Raw genomic sequence first — 22,457 nt, 5'->3', positions numbered from 1 at the left:
TCAGCTATTAATGGTACAGTTACTTGAACTTGTTCTTGAACTAACAAATCTCAGATCTCATGCATAGCAGGCTAGCAGAGTACTCACATACTCAATGCTGTCCTAGAAAAGCCTTTGTCCTTCCCAACCTGAAGACGGTCAAGGGAGCAACCTGCTTTAGTAAATGATTCCTCTCTTCCTGTAAATATCAGAACAACTCTCGAAATACTTGCAACTTCTAAAGACTGACTTGGAAAAACACACAATTTTTTTTTTTTTTTTTGGAAAATGGACTTTGAGGCATGTGCTGTTTTCCCTCAAATCAATAATTGACATATTTTTGTGACCGAGTAAGACTGCTGGTGAAAATGTAGCACCTCTGGGTAGTCCATTTTAGTGACTGGATTCTCTTTGCAATTCAGTGCTGGAAACCAGAAAGTGACACAAGGGACCCTGAAAAGGCCAAGAAGACCTATCCAGCAGAAATGCAGAAATAAGACTTTTTTCTAGATAGATAGTTACATATTACAGATAAATATCTAGTATTTCTTTTTTTTTTCCTTTAATATATCTCTTTTTCAATTAAACTTTCTATTTGCATTGATAATGGCAGAAAAAAAGCAAATTTGAATTTGTACTTGATATGAAAATGAGAAATAGCAATGAGCAATTTTCTAAGATTAATTTAAAAGTAAAAATATAAATATGCAAATATTTATCTCAAATGATTCCTGGGGCTATTTAAGTAACTCTTTACTGACCAGATCACACCCTGGTTTTAAAGAGAAGAGCAGTGTTAAGTTGTGAAAAATGCAGATGGTGTGCATGTTTAAAAAAACACCAACAACTAATCAAACCACTTATTTCTTCTTATCTCCCTGTTCCCAAGCTGAAGAAAACCACAGATTGTTTGATAATTTCAGTTTTCATAAGTCAGGCTTGTGAAACCTTTTCCAGGCACTAATATAGCACTAAGTATGAAGTAGGCATGAAGATCCCTCAGTGCCTTTCAATTGCATTTCACTTTATCAGCTCTAAATAGACAAGGATGAGCACCTACTGACACTGCTCCAGGCTTTCCTTTCAGTCGCATCAGAAGAGCATGATGAGCAACTCCCTGGCGCATGACAAGTGCCTACAGAAGGTAGTCCATTCATCCCTGTTGTGTAATTCAGTGTAGCCATTCTTGTGGTGTTAAACGTCAGTGGTGGGTTACTGTCTCAGAGCTGTGTACAGCTTCTTCATGTCATCTGCTGGGAAGGAGATGCACCTTTCCATGTATACAGCCTCTGGGAGAAATATGTGACAGCTAGCTTGAAATTAGTGAAAACAGGTTTTCAGTGATTCTAGTTAGGAAAAACGTTCAGTAGCTCGAGTGAAATTCACAGCTGAGTGTAAGGGAGTGGTTTCCCAGTTCTGCTGGTCTGTAGTTGGCAGTGCATAATGAGCACAATCCAGCATCCTTTTTTGTTCTTCCTGTCAACCTGGACCTTTCACAGCCAGGGTGCTGTCAAGGAGTCAGTTGTATCTGAAAGCCCCTGAAATAGGGAAAAGATCTCATGTTTCTTAGGGAATAGCCTAGCTGGGTCTAAACCAGGGTTTCTACAGCTGCTGCAATTTGAGTCTGTCTTATTCAGAAGCTGGACCATTGCAGCCAGACATCAGGATGATATAGTTGTCAAACTGAGGAGAGTTAGGCTATGGAGCAATCTGGTTTTGATAATCATGGTGCACAGGTGTTGTGATTTTAAGGGTGCAAAGCAAGAACTTCTCATGGTCCCTTTGCACCATGTGAAATGTTGAACAGTAAGAGCTAAAGTAGACATAGGAAATAAAACTTAGGGAGGTGATTGTGTTGGGGAAGCGCTCTGGAGAATCTCCATTGTAACAGTTACCCATGGCAGAGAAGCATGGTTTCCATGTCCATGATTTTATTTTCCCTTTTAAATTATATTTGGTGGAATTGGTCCAGTCACCTGCAACATGTCAACATTTCCACTGACCCAGAAATTCTGAGGAGACTTTGTTTTGGATATGCTAACACACAGTGCTCTGGCAATGAGATAGGTCCTTTTGTGCCACAGGTATGCAGTGAAATGGGTTCTCCAGGCAGTTCCACAGCTCTAAACAGCCATGCTGATGATGGTTTATCTTATTTCTTATTTCTGGGACAGCCCAAGAGCCACTTCAGCTGCAGCCTCTCAGAAAATTAACTTACAGCATGGTGGCCTGGTCAGGCTGCAATTGTCACCTGTTCTCCGCCAACAAAAAGCTTGTTACCAGCCCACAGCTCAGCCAAAGCCACATGTGGCAGGTGTTAAAAGGCCTCAGCTGCCTAATTGTCACATCTTCCTTCTGCAATAAAATTGGCCCTCGAGCTTTTCAAGCTTGCTGTGTAAGATTAATAAAACTTATTAGGGCAAAGAGAATAATACGGCTGGTGGAGGTAATTGCAAGAAGGGCTGGGACATGAATGGGGCTTCTAGGCAGAGCATAATAATTGAGCAATCTCACTTAATTTTCTGCTCATCTTTTGTATGCATTGAAGTTGTGGCACAAGCAGTAGGCAATTTTGGATACGGGGTTAATTTCTTTGTAGCTATGTGAAATTCACAGGAGCTTTTTGACCACAGGAGTGTGTACTACTACATACTATGTACAACTATCCAAGCTGTTAATGGGTGGTAACTGTTCGAGTGGACCTATCAGCGCTTCTAAGGGCATCATCATTGAAAGGAGGAAGATGGGATGAGCCAAGCAATGGGCCTGTGAGTGTGCTCAGGAAAGAAGCCCTTGGTGCTTGGGAGAAGAGACACAGGTCTGTGATCAGGAAAGAAGCCCTTGGTGCTTGGGAGAAGAGACACAGGTCTGTGAGGTGAGCAAATTTGTGTGGAAGCAGTGAGAGGAAAACAGGGAAGGGTGTAGAAGGGGATGACAGAGGGGATCAAGACAGCTAGGGTTTAACAGAGAGCAAGCATGATGGGTTGTTGCAGCTTGATACTTTATACTGCGACTAATTGCTTTTTCTATTCACTCTGGCTGTCACTGGGTACCTTAACTTCTGACCATGACTGGTGAAAGACAGTTTTTTGTCATATGGGAAGCTCTTCTCTCAGGTTTTGTAATGGAGAAGTCATATTGATGTCAACCAAAGAGTCCAAATTGTGTATTTTAACTCTTGCAGGAATTTGGTCTGGAAAGTAATCAACTTAAGGATGCTTTTATGATTATATTAACTGAGTTTTTTTTTTCCCTCCTTATTTGCACTTTTGGTATTTTTAAATAGATTTTATCTATGTGAAAAGCAAATTTAAGCAAGGTGAATGTTTTAGATTGCAAATTTCCATGTATTCTAATTGTGAAAATGGCTAGAGAAATGCTGACTTTTTTGAATAATTATTGTGAGAGAGCTTCTGAAAGGAGATGGGCATTGGAATGAGCTATTAGCACTTTCTGACAAAAAAATATGGCTGGGAGTGTGAGGATATGATTTTTATAGTAGCAAAACTAGTCCCTTATGGGGTGTAACCTGCAGATGAGCAAGTGGCAGTTATAGTTCAGAAACTGTGCTTCCAGAGAAAGTGCCAACAAAATTGAATGCAAGGTGCATTTTTTGTGTTTTATTTTATTTGATGTATGTAAGTTCTGTAAATAAGAGGTGGGGGATTGACCAAGCTGTATGCGTTCAGTCTGTCCCTTTCCTCCTGTGTAACTCTCTGTACAATATTTACTCCCCAAGAGCAGTCCTGTTGCTTCCTCTGTCCTGTTCCAGCTGCTCAGTAAGCACACACTGATGTGCTGAATAATGCTGAATGCAACGGGTGTCGGATGACTCTATTCTCTTCATCAGTCTCCAGAAATACTGAGCCTGGAGATCTCCTGCTCCAGAGCTGTTGCAACAGCTCTTCCTTGCCACTGCTGTTTCAGGTTGACTGTTTAGTTAAATTATAGAGTTGACAGAATGTCACTTGTGCTTTTTAGCACTAGATGATTGTGGCTGGAAAGTCTCCTGTTTGTTGTGTGGACTCTCACTCATAATGTTTATAGGGCACTCTTGGTAATAGTGATGATGTCTACTTTCTGATTCATCTATGAGCAATTTATCTTTTGGTAACAGCAGATGTTGCAAAACTGTGGTGCAGTTCTTTATTCTCATTCTGTTCACTGAATTTGGAAGAAAACAATAGCTGAGAAAATGTTGAGTTTAGAACCTCAAAAATTGGAATGCAATCTCAGATTATGATTAAGCTTTGTTTTAAACCCCAATTTTCAATATCAGGACTGAAATGAAGAAGATAAATAATATTTTTCTGCAGATTTTGGAAATGAGGCAAATATCCTACAGGTATTTGTCAGTTCAGTGAAAAGCTGTTTCTATGTTGGTTTTTCTTCCAGTTGTATTTTTTGGTCAGTTTTTTTTTTTTTTTGTATCATTTGTCATAGCTTTTCTTCTCTGATGAGAAAATACTACTTTGCTTGTATATCCTAATTACTGTAACTCCTGTGGAATACTGTCTTGCTGTTTCTTTCTTTTTTTTTTTTTTGTGTTGATGTTAATTTGTGGACTTGTCTTCAGCTACTTGGCTTGCTGTCCACAATATGTATGCATCTTTCATGCGCTGGAGGTCAGTGGAGAGAACGTGATTTATCCAGGTGGAATATCTATCACATTTCCTATCAACTCTCTGTCCTGGAATAGTCCTGGAGTAGTTAGTTTGTGTTTGTGCTCTTAATGTTGTGTCTTAAAGCAATTGCCCACTTTGCTCTTTATTTCCTGAGAGTTGTCTCACCAGTGCTCTGATGCACTAGTTTTCTCAGTTTATTGATTTTAATCTTCTCCAATGATTTTACCATCCAGTTCTCTTTCCTCCTTTTTAGCATCAAAGGCAATTTCATTCTCTATTCAGTTGCTTTAGTAGGTACTAGTTCCTCTCAGTGAATTAAAAAAAAAAATATATATATATACACATATTATTATTTTTTTTGGTTAAAACAATATGTTTCAAACTGTGATTTGCTTTGCAATTTACTAGTGCATTTCACTGAACTGGTAGACATACTTAATCCAGGTCTCCTCGATTTTATTGGCCAATACAAAGTAAGAAATTAATCTCTCTCTTTATTGTAAACCACTGCTGTGCTTCAATGCCTACAAATCCAAGCTTACCTGCCAAATCCAAATGTGTAGTATACATCATTTTATATGACCTTGGGTGATGTCTGTCTTGGATTATTCTGCAAAAACTTCATGGACAAATTATTTTTTTGACTCCATAGTTTCCATATTGCTTTGTACCACTCAATCACAGCAACAGGGATCCAGGAAAGCTCAGAGAAACTAAACAAGCATTTATCATTGAGGCTTTTGAGACAAACTCAGTTATCAGTGATTTTACTTAGTTCAGACACAGAAAAAAGCACCTCTGATACAATGTCATACTTTTTTTTTTTCTTTTTTTGAATGGGACTATAACTGTGTCTGTTGCTTACACTGTTGAAAACGCTTGTTGAAAACAAGAAATTGTGGTCCTAGCTCCATCACAGAAAACAGATGCTATTTACTTGATTAATAAGCAATAATATTTTCAGAAAAAGAGGCAAATGGTATTACAAACCACAGACTTCTTGTGCATTTACAAACATGAAGCTTTTCCCCAACAACAGTAGAGACAAACAGCATAAGGAAGATTTTTGCTCCACTTCCTCCAGATTCCCTTTCTTGTCATTATCAAGCTATCACTGTGTCTGCTGCTTGGTTTCCCATGTATTTTCTGGTTGTTTTGATGATGATATCAAATCCGCTCGCGCAGAGTATAACACAGTACCCAGAGAAGCTTGTTGGAGTTCCTGCTTCAGACTATAGCCAGTCTGACTTTGCTCTGACTCCTCATTCCTGGTCTTTTATTTTTCTGTGAAAACTTGTGTTATTCCTTGTATTATAGCACTGATTCTAGCTCCCATGCCCTGATGATATTTAAGTTGGATGCTCAGTGTAAGAATTTTGAAACAGCCAGAGATTGTTCATTATCTCTTGCTGCATGAGAAGTAATGCAATAGATTATTCCTTTCATCAGGATCTACTGGGATATCTGACCTGAGTCTCACCAGCTACAGTCAGTATCTTTGGTGACAAGGGTCTTGAAAATCCTGAGCAGGTTTCCCAGGAGTCTGATGGGTAATTTGCCTCACAGTTGCAGAGGTTGTAGCAAAACCTCTGTATCTTGTTCTTTGTCTCACAACCAGGAAATGTCTGCAAAACCTTTCCAAGGTGCAAGTACAATTGCTGTACTCCTCCAAGCAAAACTTCCCATCCCTCGGTCTTTTATTTGAAAAAGAAACTAGGCTTTCAATGCAAAAGCATCTTGCTTGTAGATGTTCCTTGTTTGCATGTGTTTATATTAATGTTATATCAGCAGCTGATATTTTGTAGATTCTTTCTTAAGTTTAAATGCTACAAAACCTTCTGCCAAGTAGATCCTACTGTCTGTCTTAGTGCATCAAGGAAAACACAAATATAAAAATTTAATTCATTTTCAGAAGGACAATCATTTTGCTTTTCCAGGTGATAATGCTGTCAACTGCCAAACAACTCTTCAAGAAATACTTAGTATTAGAGCAAGTCTGGGATCTCATTTACTACAAAAATTCCCACAGTGTGTTGTGCAGAAATCACTTTACTGTGCCCCAACTTAAAATAGAGAGGGACAGCTGATTGCCTGTGACAGAGGACATTGGTTTGTGTTCAGGATGGGCAGGGGAAGGTGGTTTTTTTCTTCACTGTTCTGTGTTCATCTGCAAGAAAGATTTTACTAACGTGACTGTTATTTGTGCTAGTCCACCAGACTATGGTCAGAGGCAGATGAAGAATAGGTACCCGAAAAGGTAGGTTTTTATAGGCAGATAAGAGCAACACTGCTTTTCCTTGCTGTGATGAGGTATTACTGGACCTCCCGCTCTGTCTTGGTGCCTTTGCCAGCAGTTATCTCTCCCAGGGTATGGGTGGCAGAGACTGGCATATACATCCAGTTCTATACTTCTCAGTTTTATTCTACATTATTTTTGAAAGCCTAAGACATGGGCTGGGATGCCTCTTAGCAAGTATTAACCTCAGCTATTTCCTTCCAAAAACGACAAACAGGCAGATAAGCAGCAGAGGAAGATACTGCTAGAGCCCTTTGTTAGGAATGGTCCTCTATAAGATACATACTGAAATACTTCAGGCTGTTGCATCAAGGTATCACCTGAGCATGTCATTTGGGATGGTGGTTGGGAGACAGATATAGCGTGTTCCTGCAGAATAGATACTTACCAGCACAGGGATGCTCTGGTGAAACAGAGTCCCAGTAAAATGCTTGATGAATAATCAGAAGAATCACCCTTTTTATCAAAGGAAATGCCTTCCTCTGCTTCACAAATAAAAGTTTTAATCTGATGATGTTGGATATATCATGGTCTCATTTACACACATGGGTGGAGACTGGAGGCGGGAAGAGAGATGGTGGCCTTTTGTCTTACTACAAAGAGCCTAATGTTCTTTGTAGTAAGATTTGCCTTCAGGAATCCCAGGCCCCTAAGATCAGTGGGAAACTGCAGCAAGGAAGGCTGGCTCTCAGTAGAGGGGGATCAGGTTGGGGAACAGTTAAACTATCTGGACACGCATGTGCTGTGGGGATTGGCTGGTGTCATTGTGAGGCTGCTCATGGTTGTCTGAAAGATCATGGCCTGGGCTGCATGAAGCAAATGTTTCTCCTACCTTCCAGAAGGGAAAAAAGGATGATCCAGGGAACTACAGACCAGCCAGCCTCACATCGATCCCTGGGAAGAGATGGAGCAAATAATCCTGGAAAAAATTTCCAAACATACTCAGGACAAGAAGGTGGCAGGGGGAGGTCAGTGTGGATTTATTAAAGCAAAATTGTATTTGAACAACTTGTTATTTTTCTATGATGGGATGAATGGCTTGGCGTGTAAGGGGAGAATGCTGGATGCTGTTTATTCTGACTCTAGCAAGGCTTTTGAGCTGTCCCTCATAACATCCTCATAGACAAACTTACCGGAAAAGTGAACAGGGAGGTGGACTGGAAACTGACAGGCGAGACAGGCTGTGATCAGCAGTACAATGTCTGGCTGGAGGCCAGTCCCTAGTGCTATACCACAGGTCGATACTGGGTCTGATGCTGTTTAACATCTCCATTAATGACCTGGATGCTGGTGCATCCTCAGCGAGTTTCTAGTTCATACAACACTGGCAGGAGTGGTTGATGAACCAGAGGGTTGTGCTGTTATTCAGGGGAACCTCAAGACACTAGGAAAATGGGTTCAACACAAAGCTCAACAAAGGGAAATGCCAGGACTTTGTTTGAAAAGTTATTTGTCTGTGCCTAATAAATATTGCCCATGGATGTATGTTTCTCTCGTGTGTTTCTGGGTGGGAAAAACGAATGCACTGCTGGATAGGATGAGCAATCAATGCCTGCATGTTTAGAGTTGTGCAGTGTGCTTCCAGACAGTCAGTTTTTTTCTTGTAACTGAGCGTTTTTTACCAGCGTGGCAAGTTGCTGCACATAAACTCCTTGCTTTAGCTGAGACCCAGTGATGCTTCAGTTGAACAGGACTTCCACATTGTTTTTGAGAAGAGGTTAGAATAGGAAGATACTTGGGCTTCAAAAATATTTACAACATTTACCCACTACTGAAACTTTTAAAAAGAAATAAAGCTTTAACAATGATAAGTCTCATTCACTAACAGAGCTGTAGTAGGAAAGAGGATGCTGTAAACATAGACTCCACATACTGAGGCATTTTATGCTGGTGATACATCTCTAGATCTTCTCACTTTAATCTTATCACTCTGTACTGAGCTATGAAAATTTAATTTCCACTTGCTCTATTCTCTCTGCTGGCAGTACATACTACTAAGCCAACAAAGGTAAGTGCTTTTTGAATTGATTTTTGTCTGACTGCTGCCACAGTCCCAACAGTGTTTATATGCCATAGTGTAGTGTTTGTATCTGGCTGTATTTGCATTTTTGATTTACATGTGTAAGGATGAAAGAGAAATTGTGTAGGAAAAAAAAACAACACTAAAATCCTTTCTATACTAAATTTGTCATATAGGAAGTATACAACCCTCTCTTCTGTGCAAAACAAGTGACCCCATGCAGAACACTGCTTAGTTCAGAAACACATTGCTTGTACTCACTTCATCTCTTGTGCAAGAGGAGTGTTGTGTGGAAAAACGATGAGTGAGCCAGTTACTGAGAAACTCAGGTTTGGATGCTTGCCTTTGTCCTCAACTTGCTTGAAATATTCAAATCAGACAGATTAGAATCAAACAACAGAAATTAGTGCACTGTTAGAGCTGCCTCCCTCATCGGACAGGTTAGTGCCTGCAGAGCTGTGATACCTTCATGGGCACTGCCTGCTTCCAGGTCTGAATCTCTACCAGCTGCACTTGCTATCACATTCTTTATCACTGTCATGCTTGTATGATCAACAGTGGTCTATTTCATGGTGATACATACAGCAAAAATAAAATTGTGCACACGTATGCAAACATCTTTATGTGGCTATGCATGTATGTTTTTCTACGTGCATGTGAAGCTGTGAATATACACAGAAAATGTTATATTTTTTTCCTTGAGAAATTAGTTTCTTAATTTCCCATCAACAGAACATCTCATTATATATAAATGTTGTGAAAGACCTTATTAGCCAGATAGACACATGAGGGATAAAATTAAAAGTTGCTGTGGAAACCATAACCTGAAATAAATCTTTTCTTCTTTTTTTTTTTTCTGTGAACTCAAACTCCCAGTCTTTGTCTTCTATTAAACTGTTGTTTGCATATAATTTCTTTCTTTAAGAAAAAGAATCTGAATTGCTGATACACAAATGGAAATCCCATCTGACTGTGACTGTAGAGTGCGTCTCAGACTAATGGATTTTTTTTTTCTTTTTTCCCATGAGTATTTTAAGCCCCTTTCTTGTCTTAATATCAGTCTGATGTAAGGGAGAAAAATTTCATCTGTGGTGGTCATTACTGCCCATCTACGCCCAGCTTCAGCAGTTTGAAAGTGTTGCTTTCCCCAGACTAAACAGCCCAGGGTAGGGTATCGAGGAGGGAAGGGGAAAGACTAAAGATGATGTTAAGGCATGGAAAAAATATTTTTCTAAATACATAACATTCTTTATTTCTTAGCTGCAGCTGTCATCATCCTCTAGCACATTCTCAGAAAACCACATATTTCAAATATGGCTTGTCAAATAAGCAAAAAGCAACTTGAGCTTTGTATGTACCAACTGCTCTGGTACTGAGAGGCTTGATCACACTAAAGCCCATGTTCCATTCCTGATATTCTTCTGTAGTTGTTATTTTCTGTAGTCATCTGTTGGCAGATGCATTAACATTAGCGTTAGTTTGGGTCAGGACTGTGCTTTTGAAGAGAAACTCCTAATGGTCCGTGCTTACCGTCCTGGGTTCACATTGTCAAACAGCTTTGGGGCACACAGCCAACTTGCTTATTTTCTGACGGAACTAAAGCAGAAGATACACCCTGGGGATACACCTAATGCTCTCCAGCTGCTAGTGGGTGCTCAGTTCACAGCATCAGACTAGAGCTAGCCCAAATGAAAATCCCCCCCAACCCATGTTGTCAAACCACTCCTGCCGAGCCTATGCAGCTGATGAGATAAACATAGTTTTTGTTAAAGAACCTCTTCCTGTAGTGTGATTTTTTTTTTTAATCTGCTTTGTATGCAAGAAATAACTTGAGCATCAGCCCCAAGAAGGCACTGAAAACTGCTGATGTGCAGTGCTCCTGTATTTAATCTCTCTCTTTCCCTCTCTCTCTCAGTGATTACACAAAGGATATGCATGGAAAAGAACAGGGTCTTACTGAGTATGCTCCTGGTAGGCTCCTTTCTGTCCAGGAAAAAGCATTACAGACTGAACCTTTGGGTGATCTGGTACCCCTGGATTGCTCAGCAAGAAAACAAAGGCTGCATGCAGGCACTAGGGCCAGTTAAACCACGTTTTCTTCATAAATGTTGGAATAACACGGAGAATGATGTAATACAATCTGTACAATTATTTGCAAATGCATGAGTATCATTTGACTTATTCAGTAGTTAAAAAAAAAAAGTAAACTGGCACAGAATTTCTACTGTTATCGCACAACAGCTTGCAGCTAAAAAGCCATTGTGCATAAGTGCAAATTGAGAATTAGCATATCTTAAAAAAAAAAAAAAAGGCCAAATGCTTAGGCTGCATTGACTAGTGACAATGACAAGACACCAGTCTCAGCTATGGAGCTCGCACTCAGAAAACATTATATGTATTGGCATTATCTAACAGGCAGGCATTTTTTTGCCCTTCCAGTTTTAGTGCTGTAGATGCAGAACTCAGACCTGGTGGAATGTGACTGAATTTGCTCTGAACCAATACCTGAATGCTTCTACACTACCTTATAATTTGAGTAAGTAGTCTGCTGTGAAAGAAGCTAGCCCAGGAATACAGAAGACATCCTGTAGCTGGTTCTGGACTGTTCTAACTTTGTATAAATTTGGCATAACTTTGTATGAATTTGATTCAGAATTTCCATACTACATGAGGACGTTTATATTTCAAAGACAAGTACTAGGTGTTTCTTCACAAATTTAATTTGTTTAAGAGGGATTATAGGTTGTTTCTCTGTCAGCATGGCCGGCCTGTGTTAAATGTGCTGTACATTCCCAGTGGATCGGTGTTCATGCGTTTGAAAGCAACTTCTACATTGATGTTGCTGTGATGAGTCTTTGCACAGACAGATAGCGAACAGGCATGGAGGAATCACTGCATTTTCCTGCCCTGTAGCTAGTGTTAGACTGAGGGAACTTGCCTGTCATTGTAATCTCTACAATTCATATGAGGGTTTTTCTCCATAGTGTTCTTAATCCAGCTCCTTTTCAGAAGCCCCACATTTTTATTTTGATTAAAAAATGCTATTTGTTTGTTGCAATGTAACAGTCAATAAATGGAGTGGCAGAGAGTGTTCTGCTTTATTTTGTTTTTGTACATGTATATTTTCTACCATCTGAAACATATGAGCAAACAACCCCTGTTCTCATGTCTTGATAACAATGGTAGAAGGTTGCTGTCCTGAGGTATTATTTCAGCTTTGCTTTCCTCTCTGACAGGGCCAGGCCTAATTTCAGTGCTGGTCTATCCGGTGTTGCATCTTGCCTTGAACAGTGACCAGCAGAGAAAAAAACACACATACAGCTGCCCTGCCCTTTCAACACCTTGCCCAGCTTTCTGCAGTCTGTGGTGTAAGACTTTGTGAGATGGAGGTTGCATTTGAATCATCTCTTAATAGTCATTGATAAACCTGCACTCCAATATGATGACTCCAATATCTGGATCAAAAATTGTTGTGCCAGAATGATAGATACTCAAGAGTATGTCCAGGTGAGCTTTGTTAAAAATATTTTCAGTCCTTAGAATGAAGTGTGAAAGCCAGACAAACCAATGCAGATTAGTACAGTCAATGTAGGAACTGCAGTTAGGAGGAAAATCCATGCCAAGGGGACTTCTCTGAGAATAGGCAATATTGAAGAAATAGCTTCCTGAGATCTCACTTAGCAAGACTTGTGCTTTAAACTGAGAAATGAGGGAAATGTTTTGGGAGAGTAGTGAAATCCTTATATCTCTCTTTAAAATAAAATGAGAAGGGGAAAAAAGGAGTAACACTTGCTGATTGTAGTCAAGTTGGTGATATCAAGAATCAAATGACTGACTTTTACATGGGTGGGAAGTGTGTGGTTAACAGGAGACAACACATTTTCGTGTATTCATACCTGGCAAGTGGATTGCAGGTGATGTGCAGTGCATGAAATGGAATATGACATTGACTGCAGCATGGTGGAATAGCAGCAGCAATTATTACATAGCAAAGAGCAATCATGTTAGAAATGTGCTGTGCAGAAATTATAGAAATAACAGTTTAAAGGCAGTGGAGGAGTGGAATCATATTAAGAAATTATATTTGAAAAAAGAGTGATAATGTGAATAAAGTAGATTAGTCATGACCAAAATCATTTTAGGAAAGGATGTTAAAAGAGATCCTTCTGGGATAGACTGGGGAGTTGAATTTGGATATGAACAAAGGATTCTTTAATGCTATTAGAGAGAGAAATACTCCTGAGATTTGTATCACAGCAAATTTTAATTTCTCAGTCACGGAGACTGAAAACCATTAGCAATGATAGGCCATGGGTGTGAAAATCAAAATATATGTTTAACTGAGCAGTCAGTGAAGCAGCTGAGGGTGATACTGCTTAACATTTTGTTTCTGCGACTAACATCAACAATATAGATGAGGTGGTTGTAGAAAATACCTTGAGTGAAAGTGAGGTTCATTTAGTTGATGTGAATTGGAATACAGGTCTGTGACTCTCATTCCTAGTTTAAATAGGGAAAACCATACATGACAGGAGGGAACTAAATGGTGAGGTCAGTAGGAGTACGAAGCTCAGGGACTTCAGTTTAACTAAAGCCTGGTATTTCTTTGTGTTAAAGGTGTAAAGCTGTTGGAGACATCTAAAGTAGAGGAAAAAAATATCCCCAGACAGCTCTGGAAATAAAGGCAAATTCTCTTGAAACAGATGGTAGAAATGCAGAGTACCTCCAAGGATGAGGAAAAATATTTACCTGGCAGAGAGACCAGTGTTAAACATCAAGAAGCTCAAGGATAAAACAGGAATTGCCAGCAGGCTGCTCTTGCAAAACACTTTCAAATGATGAGCAGAGGGCTCTCTCGGGGTGTGCAAGTAAAGCTGTGCAAGGACAGGAGCTGTGGTGCGTACAGTCCTCAGCTCTGAAGCTCTAGGCATGTCCCTATAGTTTGGGAGACCCAGGAGACCCTGTGGTGCTTGTATTCTGGGTCACACACCATCACTGGCCTGTAAGTAAAAGTGTGTGTGTGTGTGGAAGAATCACTATAGAGGTTTTAATTTATTTTTACTTTTTTCTTTAACAATAGGAACATTTTGGTCCAAGTTTGCTTTGAGCAGCTGGTGAGGTTGGCCTGGCTGGGCCCACCCTTCAGACCAGGCCCCACTTTGGCCTGAGACAGCTGTCCAGGGTGTAGAGGGTCAGCCAGAACAATGAAAAGATTAGAAAAGTGATACCAACAAAGTCCTGCAATGCAAAGTGCGAGGAAACTTTAATTATCAGCTCACTACTAGCTTGGTGTGTAATGACTTCACATCAGAGTATTCAGCAGGTGCTCAGGCAGAGATGAAAATTAATGACTTTGTCTTGAGGCAAAGGGAACAAACAAAACTCTAGCTCATTTTTTTGTCTGTTCCTGAGGAATGGGGATAAACACACATAACAAAACACCCCATCTGTCTCAGGAGGATGGATACCTCCTCAAATCCTGCATCTGCTGTACCTGAATCAAACATCTGCCTCTGAAGGTGTGATAGCAGTCAGCCACTATGCAGGTGGCCTTGGTTGACCCGTATCTGGAAGATCAACCCCTTTCCTCAGAATACTAATTGGTAATTTGGGGAGTTATCTTAGTCTAACATTGAACGGACAGAGTGGGAACTTGGTTCTGGACTTCCACAGAGGTATGCTCAACATTTCTCCTATTGCCTCCATACCAAATTCCCTCCTGCCAGTCATTTTTCACTTCCCAATATCTCTGACAACTCAACCTGACTACAGCATTGCTAGTTTTCACTGATTACTCCTAAAATTTCAGATGCTTTTGTCTTGATTTTTGTTTTGCCTTAAAATTCCACGTTTGAGTTCCCATTTCTATGTTTGGTTTATTTTGTGACTGTAGAAAAAATGTGATGTCCCTGGGTCTTACAGAAATGAAACTCAGTGGACCTGGACACTACAGCTGTTAATGACTAATTAAAAGAATCCCAAAGAAACTATTTTCTGAAGCCTTAGCCATGATTTTGAACAGTAGGGGTTAAAAATAATGATCCTAGCTAAAAATGATGAATACCTATAATTCTTTCATAAAATCTCTACTCTAGACCCCACTTCAATGTCAAAGGCTTGTTTTCTGACTTCAATATTTCACTTTTTTTTAATGCTATAATGAAACCCAAGGAAGGAGTAAGATAATGTCATAGTGAGTGAGGAGACTTGAGTTTAATTCTTTGTTGCTGTTTTGTGATCTCAGACAAGCAGTTTGTCCCTCTTTCTCTCTGCTTTGATTCTCTGTCTGTGAGGACAATAGCACTTCCCTGTTTCTCCTGGAAATGCATTATTTTAATCACTGTAAGAGACAATGAAGAACTCAGACAATAGGCAAGGGGCATTGTGGTAAGTACAATAGCTCAACAGAAATAGAAAAAAAAAAAACACCTGCGAGGCTCCTGATGTTTGAGGCTGGATTGTTTAAATAATTCCACCAGGCTGCCATGCCCTCTGTGAGGTGAGGATACCAGTAACATTAGCATCTCAGTGGGCTAAAGATCTGAACCCTGCTGCTGCCTCAAGCCTTGTTCTTCCTAATATAAAGATCTATTCATCTGTTTAATCTCTGATATTGAGAAAGCTTTAGAAAACCTACACACCTGTGAAATGAAGAATGGGATGAGCTTGCTTTTGTCTGTTTAAATAAGAAGTAAGGTACTGAGTGAATTGCTCCTGTGCTGCTTGAGTTTTGTGGCTAGATTACTATAGCCTGGGCTTTATAATACATTTAACTAACTTAGAAAACAAGACGAGAAGACCAGCAAGGGAATTGTACAGTGCATTGATGCCCCACAGCTATGAGGGCTATGCGCAACAGGCACTGACTAATTGCATCAGGTTTGCATGAACTTCAGTCTGAAGCAGCCTGGAACGAAGGTATTCCCCAGCTACCTCTTGACATAACCTGACGGGGGAAAGTGCTGTCCAATAGCGTTGTCATTCAGATAAACATCTGGTTTATCTCCAGATTCTTCTTCTTTACTCCTCATTTTATTGGGGAGCACTCTTTAGTCTTTTGGGGACAGGCTAGTATCTTTATTTCTGTATTTCACTGGTTTATGCTTGAAAAAAATTCCACGTTATTAGCTATGCTCTCTTGGAATCCTTGCAAAAGCACAAATGAAAAACGTATTTGTGGGCAGTGATTCTGCAAGTAGGAGCTAGGTATCAGACTACATCTGTGTTGTGGTTTATAAAGCCTCTCTGAGAAAGCAGTGGTCCACCTGTGAAGAAATGGGTGGTAACAAGTGTAAGGGGAGAAAAATATCACAATGTGGCTGGGGCAAAGAAACCACCACAAATGAATGGGGACATACTTTGTAAGGAGGAAGTAGAAACACACCTATAAAAGCCTAGAAACATTAACAGAGCCACAAGTTGTGCTGTGTTGTGCAAGCACCAGGGTGTTTATGCATCATCAGAAGCAGCCAAGCTGTATGTGCTAGGAGCAGTTTGCCAGGATCCCATACCTCTGGCTGGCTGGAGTTTCTGAAATAAAGGAACTTTTTGTTGTTGTTGTTGTTTTTTGTTTTGTTTTAATGGGGATCAAACACAGAAGCTTTGTCTGTTGTTGTCCACATCAGAGCTTATAGCTGAGAACAGTAACATTTTCTTGTCTCAGGCTGAGTCTAGCAAAGTTATCTAGTTATCTGCGTTAGCTTGGATCCACCTGGTAGCTGGATTCCACTTGGCATTTGCCCTAGGGCTTTTTGTTTTCCAGGTTGTGTTAAATGTAGGCCAGCTGCAGTGGAATGAGACACCAATTGTTAATCATGGAAAAATTAATGTTTTCCTGGCAATTCCACAGAGGTGTCAAGGTAAAGACACCAAGGATAGCCACAGAGAATGAGGCAAATTGTTATTATTCTGTTGAATCTTGGAGAGGATTTAAGATGTAAAAGCAAGGCACTCCCATGCCCCCAAGTGATTTCAGGTGGTCTTCTTCATTCTGCTGTTACAGTGCATCCCATATTCTCCTGGGGAGGTAGAGCAGACACAGTAGCTCTGCCTTAGCACCATCCTTCTTTCCATTTCAGGTGTCAGGCACTGAAGTCTCTGCCCTTCTACCTTCAAGCCTCATCGCTAGATTGCTCCTTCCCGCTTTTCCTCCTTGCAGATTTCAAATTACATACAGTAAAGGTGCTTTGTCAGTCAGTGGGACAGATGGGTAGATGCTTCCTTTCCCAGACCATCACCGTTCACTGGGTGAGACAGGCTGGCAGATGTTTCCTCTGTTTGTGATACAGCTACATTAAGCAATATAAGGCCTTTCTTAACTGATGAACAGAAGACAGAGCCTTAAAGTCAAATCCATCTTTCTCCCTTTACAGCTTAGAGTGGTAGACATAGAGATAACTAGGCAGCCTAGAAAAGAAGGGGTACTATAAGAAAAAAATAAGAGCAAATTGCATTTTTATATCATGCCTAAGTGTTGGATGACATTCTAACCCTTCTGTAGTTGGTAGGAACATTACCATTTCTGGGGGTACCAGGAGTTCTCACAGCTTAGCTTTACATTACATTAGGTTCTTTGTGGTACATCTGAGGCTATGCTAGTTTTAAAGCCATATGCTCTAAAAGCAGAGCTGAGTTAAATGCATAGAGTTAGATTGTTTTACAGCGGTGGGAAGGCACTTTATCTACTTAAACAAAGCCCTTATAACTTATGGCAACAAATTTTCACATTTTGATGGTCTGTCTGCAGACACTAGTAGAATCAGGCTGTATCTGGAGTACTCCCCAGGGGCTAGTTGTTTCACAGACAGGCCACATGGAACAAGCCAAAGGTGAATGTAAACATCTTTTGACTTCAGTTGCTGGTATTTTTTTTCCTGGACTTTGTTTTGACAGGTTGTTGTGGTTTTTAAAGGCTCTGCATTAATAGAATGAATAGAGGATACAGGGCACAAGCAGTAATATTTTTCCAATTCCTGCCAGGTGTGCTGTAAGGACTGTTTGAAGTCTCATGCTCTCTCTACTTGACAAGGTGACAAGGGAAATAGCATTCTGGTTCTGTGGTTAATCTCTACAGCCTATTTTTAGCTATTCTGAAGCCAACTCTTGAACAACCTCTCCATCACCTGAAGCATTCCCTAGAGGAAATCTACCTCACTGCCTAACATAAACCTTTAGGAATATCCCCATAGACTTTACAGAGGGATTTCCATAGCCCCCTGTTCAACTTCAGTGTGAAGATGTGATATATGGCAAAGACAGCTGGGTTAATGCTGGCTGACAGCAAACTTTTGGTCGAGGAACTTGCATGCTGTTTTGGAGGAAAGATTTGGAAGTCATACTGGTCAGATCCATGCAATTTCTGGAGAGTCCAGAACTAGAACAGAATGGCATTTGGACAATGCTATTTTTTTTTTTCCTGGCTGTGCTTACTGTGCAAGCGACACTACCAGACAGCATAGGATCAGGTAGCAAACAAAATCACCAAAACGATGAACTAACTCTCTGAACATCCCAGGTCTGTGAAGAGCACAGAGAAGGCAATGACTGCTTTTGCAACTTCTCTCTTCCTGGCAACGAAGACCAGAGCTGTCTGGAGTATATTCATGCTGAGCTGCTCTGCATTGTTCCAGCAGCATGATGCTAAGCAAATGGAAAGCTGTACTAAGTGGTCAGTGGGAGATTTTCCTTTCACAAAAAAGCCCTCACACGACTCAGGAATATCCATACCTTAACACAGCTTAATGACAGCAGCCTGTATAGGAGGCAGTACTTGCGTGTAAATTGAAGAGCTATAGGGATAAAAAGTCTGGCAGCTTCCTTGGCTGTGCGTGCAGAGTGGCCTTTTGCTGCCCATGGTGACCTCAGCCCTGTGGATTTGAGGGCCAGCACATTGCCACAAGCTGGCATGTCCTTGTCTTATCCTTCTGCAGTTGCAGGCAGAGGGGACAGGAGCTCATTTGAATAGAGAAAAACCTGTTGGCAAGGTGGGCACCTTCCTTGGTGCTGGATAGTGGATTTCACTCCTTTTGGGTGTGATTCAGGGCATGTCAGCTGTCTGGCTCAGCATCAGTCTTCATTTCCTTTTCTGGGGCCTGGGGATGCTCTTGTCCTTACCTGTTAGATCACTAACTTACTTTGTTTTACCTCAGGGCCTTTGACAGATACCTTCTTAGCGCAGAGAAGATAGCTTACTTCACATCTTTGGATCTCCTGCAATACTGATGATATCATTAGATTACTGCCTGTTTCAGCAACGAAACTCCAGGAAATATGTTTGAGCAAGGAGAACTCCCATGCTAGAATGTTTGTCTGCATATGTCATGTCAAGACAAAGAATTATGTTGGGACAAGGGAACAAAGGAAAGAGTTTACTTTATATTTGCTGATTATATAGTGAAATGTTGCAAGTAGAAAGAGTCCCTGTGATATTTCTGCATCAAACTAATACTAAATATTGTGAAAAGTACAATTTGGCAAAAAAATCTTACCTATGCTTTCCATGGCTATTGAGTTGGATGGGGTTTGCAACACCTTATAGCCCTGCCAAATGCAATAGGAAAATTTGCATAGCTCCCTAAACCACCTGAAAATGTGAGTTCTCAACTATTTAGGACAAGCTCGTCCTCAGGGCATGTAAACATTTGTAATTACCAGAGTCCTGCTTCCTTCACAGCAATATATATCCTACAGCAGAAGAGAACAAGATGGAATCATACTGCCACTGTGTATTTCTTTGGTAATGCAGCATAGGTAACTAACCAGCCTCATATTTCTTTTGAAAGGTTTAGAGTACTCTTTGGTTTGATTATTTTTCTCCCTCTTAGAATTCAATGAAACTTGGAAGAGGAAAGAAATTTCCAGGTCTTTTTGTCTGTGTGACAGTGAAAGAGAACATATGGGACAGAAAAAAAGGAGAAGAGATGTTGACAGAAGCACGGGAGTCAGAAATCTGTCATTTTTCATTTACACTTCGCAAAGCAGCTCAAGTGGCTCCTGCACTGCCTAAATTTAAAAAAATAAATAAATAAAATTCAAGCTTCAAGTGAAAGGTATAAACTCTTCTAGGTGCACTATCTTAAGAACAGGAATGGAACTAGACATCTATCAGGGACCAACAGATATACTTAGGTATAAGTCAGTGACTAAGCAATTCAATGTTGCATTGATATTATGTTTTAGACACCCTGAGATTTTTTTTGAACTATAATAATTCTCTTTTTAAAAGCTGGCTAGGGGGTCTCAATCAGTACTTCCTGCAGTGCTTGGCTCTACCACATGGGAAACCATTCAGTCCCTTTTCCCCTCCCCTTCCCCAGTGTGCTCTCATGACAGCAGCACATCAAGAAATTTTTAATTTTAATGCTTCCTCCTTCCTGACTCCATGTTGTTACTGTATTTTAATGCCTCTCTTCTCTTTATTTCCATCCTTCTCAAGAGAGACAGAGGCAGATGGAGAAGACCCGTCATAAAAACTTGAACGCTGCCGTGATTGTGTTGCTGAGTTTCACGCTGTTAACCCAGACAGACAATACTGATAAAGCACGCCTCCTCTGGGCTGTAATTGCCCATCCATGCACTCCGCAACCTGTTCAGACCCATGTATTCCAGCTGCAGCCCAGCAAGCCAGCACCGAGGGAATGTGAGCCTTCAAACTCCCTGGCTGCTGCTCTTCAGAATGCGTGTCTTACGTGCTCACTGTTCTACAGATTGGTACGATTTGTGACCTGCTGCCCAGTATGCCACCAAATCCAGGGACTCTGTCAGTAGAATTTAACTGAAAATATACAATGACAGTGAGATTTAAGTTATGGTGAAGCACAAGTGTTTTTTTTTTTTTTCCTTCCTAGCATGAGATTTCAGTTACTGACCAGTCTGTAACTTCAAAGCACAGTTCTCCATTGCCTCATGCCTTGCTTTGTCCTTTACACCATTACAATATGACAGGAGTTACAGCTTTTGGAAATGAAGATGTTTTGGCTGCTTTACACAGTTTTGTGCAATTGCAAAAGGTAGCGAAGAGCAACTGTGAATGATGTCTCTGGCCTGGTAACCACAGCTGAGGCTGAATCAATAGCAGTCACTATACTTAATGTCATTATTTTCTTAAATGGAGGGGTGAGTTGCTATTTTGTATGTGCCTGGTATTGCTCATGACTCCTTAAAATTTAATACTGAAATAAAAATATAATAACGTACAATGAAAGAGCTTCTCTAGAAACTGTCTTAGAAACTTTTAACCTGCAGCTGATACCTATGCTATTAGAATTTATCAGGGGAGCTGATCTCTGGTGATCTGTAATTTTTTTAATGTACATTTTCAAACTGTGTAGGTGTTTCAGCACATCATTTCAAATGACAACCCTTCCTGACCTTTGCTTGAGAGGTCTCACAGAAGTTGTTGAACTCCCCAGACCTGTCAGCTTTAATTTAAATACCCTGGAGCCTCCCTCAGCTAACAAAATGTTATAGAGACATAAATTACTTCAATCTTGAAGTGTCAATGAGAGGGAGCAAATGTCACATCCCCTTCTCCTACCTAGGAAAACTCCAGTGCCTCTGGCAGTTGGTTTCCCAGAAGTCTCGTGCTACAGAATTGAGCATTAACCCAAAGGAAAGTTATATTAATCTCTTTTCCCTTCTCTCAGCCATGCAGTCTTTAACCAGCTGTGTGCTTGGCAGTTACTCTTGGGCTACTGTCCTAGTAATTATCCTCTTTGTTGCCGGGCATGTTAATCAGCCTTAGTCTGAAACTCTTTGTGTACACACTTGTGTCTGCGTGCAACTAATTACAGTAAGCCTTGACACCAGTTGTTAATGATCAAGCCCTAAATGAAGGGGAATGCAGGTGGATGCATGGGGTCTGAGCACAGCTCTGTCTTGCTGGGGAGGGATCCTATAGAGAAGGCTTCCCAGCTCCTCAGGCCCTTCATGTTGGCAGGTGTTGACCCCCACCCAGGGGTGCACCCACACGGCCATGTACTCGGTACTGATGATTGCTCGGTGTGGGCATGGGGCAACGCCACCGGTGACATGGGAGTCAACAGAGAATGGAGGCAATGCTGCTGCTGGAGTCAACCCTTCGGGTGGGGGAGGAAAGAGGCCAGGAAGGCACAGCCCCCGGCTGCCCGGGTGGTGAAGGCTCCGAGGGCGTTGGGAGCCCCAAGGCTCCGCGGGCCGCTGCCGGGAGGGAGGCGATGGCCTTGGGGCTCGGCCTCCCCAGCGCCGGCGCGGCGCGTCCCGGGGCCGCTAGGGGGAACCGCCCGCCCGGGAAATGGCGCCTGCTCCGCTCCGCTCGGCCGGGCCCGGCCCGGCGGCTGCTGAACGGACGGCCCCAGCGGGGCATGGGGCGTGCGGATATGGGGGCTGTGATCTCTCTGGGGGCACACGAGATAGGGGCAGTGACCCAAATCCTGATATTGTAGCAGGTTGCCTTAGGCACGAATGTCCCAGGATGGTTAGAGAAATTAAAAAAAATAATAATAAAAAAAAGTCTCCTGTTTCTCCTATGCGCTCCCCCCCCCCCCCTCCCCTGTTCATA

At 41.2% G+C, this 22,457-nt stretch overlaps 1 long non-coding RNA gene across 2 annotated transcripts; it reads left to right on the top strand.

The window, feature by feature from the left end:
- Positions 1–3: 3 nt before the first annotated feature.
- Positions 4–22,015, top strand: LOC308183287. 2 transcript variants are annotated; one of them, XR_013942383.1, is made up of 3 exons: positions 4–1,123; positions 2,613–19,655; positions 19,744–22,015. It is a non-coding gene; the product is annotated as an uncharacterized lncRNA (long non-coding RNA). The 2 variants fall into 2 exon arrangements; XR_013942384.1 differs by lacking the exon at positions 4–1,123 and having other exon boundaries at positions 1,181–19,655.
- Positions 22,016–22,457: the final 442 nt, after the last annotated feature.

Source organism: Anser brachyrhynchus (assembly GCF_964034855.1).
Source record: "Anser brachyrhynchus genome assembly, chromosome: 1".
Taxonomy (NCBI): Eukaryota; Metazoa; Chordata; class Aves; order Anseriformes; family Anatidae; genus Anser; species Anser brachyrhynchus.
The sequence above is the reverse complement of the archived record's forward strand: the minus strand, read 5'-3'. Positions and strand labels throughout refer to the sequence as shown.